This window comes from Mercenaria mercenaria, chromosome 5 (genome assembly GCF_021730395.1).
Source record: "Mercenaria mercenaria strain notata chromosome 5, MADL_Memer_1, whole genome shotgun sequence".
Lineage (NCBI taxonomy): Eukaryota > Metazoa > Mollusca > Bivalvia > Venerida > Veneridae > Mercenaria > Mercenaria mercenaria.
The window spans coordinates 2,293,036-2,294,896 of NC_069365.1; the positions used below are offsets into that span (position 1 = coordinate 2,293,036).

General features: G+C 32.8%; 1 long non-coding RNA gene across 1 annotated transcript; it reads right to left on the reverse strand.

The window, feature by feature from the left end:
- Positions 1 to 708: 708 nt before the first annotated feature.
- On the reverse strand, positions 709 to 1,141 carry LOC128556830 (uncharacterized). The gene is made up of 2 exons (XR_008370852.1): positions 923 to 1,141; positions 709 to 812 (listed from the first exon to the last, which is right to left on the reverse strand). It is a non-coding gene; the product is annotated as an uncharacterized LOC128556830 (long non-coding RNA).
- Positions 1,142 to 1,861: the final 720 nt, after the last annotated feature.

Sequence of the window (1,861 nt, forward strand, 5' to 3'; positions counted from 1 at the left end):
AGCGTTCGCCTCTGGATTAGATCGAGAGTTCTAGAGTTTGAGCGCTACCGGAGAGAGAGGCAGACAGACAAAAAGGCAGAGATAAAAGTAGTATTAGAAATACCGATTTTGAAACAGTATGACCTCACCTGACCCCATATCCCTATTCTATAAGTGGACTTTAACCTTACCCTAAAATTAAAATACTAACTTGGTATCCTTGATACCCTGAAAATCTTTTAAATCTTTAGTTAAACCGAATGAAAACCTCTGGTTTAACCAAAAAAAACCATTTAATCTTTGGTTCGGACTGACCAATGCCGGACAATTTAAAACCCACAGGTTTTATCAAAGATACAAGCTGAAATAAAATTGACTTAAATATCTATACACCGTAGCGTATTTACTTCCTGATTGACAGTGCATATCAAGATAAAGATCAGGTTTTTAGTGTAACTGGAGAACAAATACTACGCTATAGCAAATACAATTCTATTGTGTATTGAGAGCTTGTCCTACTTGTAAGACACATACTTGTTCTTTATGTACCTGTTGTGTCATAGGTAAATCAAGTGCATTTCCTAAAAATGACTATGTAGGAAACCACAAATTCAACCAATCAAAAGCCTGCCATTTTTCTGCCAACTTGGCAGACACTGCCACATTGCTGCCACTTGGCAGACTTTTGGCAAAATTTGACAGTAGTGTTATTACAAAATTTTGTACACATTATATTTTATATATTGTTTTATTAGTATATCTTTTACAACAAAATTACTGTATTTCTATTCTTTTCTTTTACTCAAGACTTTGTGGAGGGGTACTTCTCAAATCTGAAATATAACGAAAGACTATTTTAAATGAAATAAATAAATCTTAAGAAGTATGACAATAGTATCAAATAAAAAACACAAATAAAAATTATACATTCAAAGCAACTTACTATATGGATTTTTTACTTCTCTTTCAAGAGATTCTTCTGCCTCCGTTTCAAGTTTTCTTTTTCTTTCTTGAAATGACATTTTTCTTTTAATTTCCTCAAATTGTTGCAGCCAATTTCGTCTGCTTTTTTCAAGTTTTAATAACTTTTCAAGTTCTTTTAAAAATTCCAATCCCCGTTCACTTTCTTGTATTGCTGCTCCGATATCTAATGTTGTAATCTTTTCTGAATATGTTTATCTTATTATACCTTGCACGCCACCGAATCAATAATAGATTAAAGCTATGGGCACGTAACAAATTCTACCTGGCGTCGGGGTTAAAATAAATGTATGCAACACGGCTTTTGCACTTTTTTAACAACTATTAAACACGTATTACAAGATTTAAGTACAAACAACTGAAAACACTCAACCGTTTGAGTATGCCATAGGCATATGCATGATTGAAAATACCCTTTAAGAGTAGTATGGAATATTCTCATTATATTAATTATTCCAGTTAAATAAAAACACAGTAATTAATAAAAACTAGGGATTAACTTAAAAGTTTGTTTACGAATTCATGTTCATTTAATACAGGTTCATCCGATATGTAGAATCTAATGTAACTATCCCTTATAAGTGAAAATGTTACTTTTGTAGATGTTGAATCGTCATAAGGATGAATGTCAAACATTGCCCCTTGTTTTAAATAAATTTTAATTTTTTCGGCGACGCCGTCTAAATTCGTTTTCGTTTCCTATGCCACGTGACTTCAGTAGGCAAATCAAACTACTTGATAACGCATTATAGATAATTTATCAAAATGGAAGATTTATGCAACGCTCTGCCTGATTGGACGAGAGTGTCAATTTCTTTCACTCTGTTGATTGTGCTACGCTGAGTGAAATGTAGCAAAGCGTTTATCCTAAACGACGCTGTTCACAGTTTTAAAGCTAACT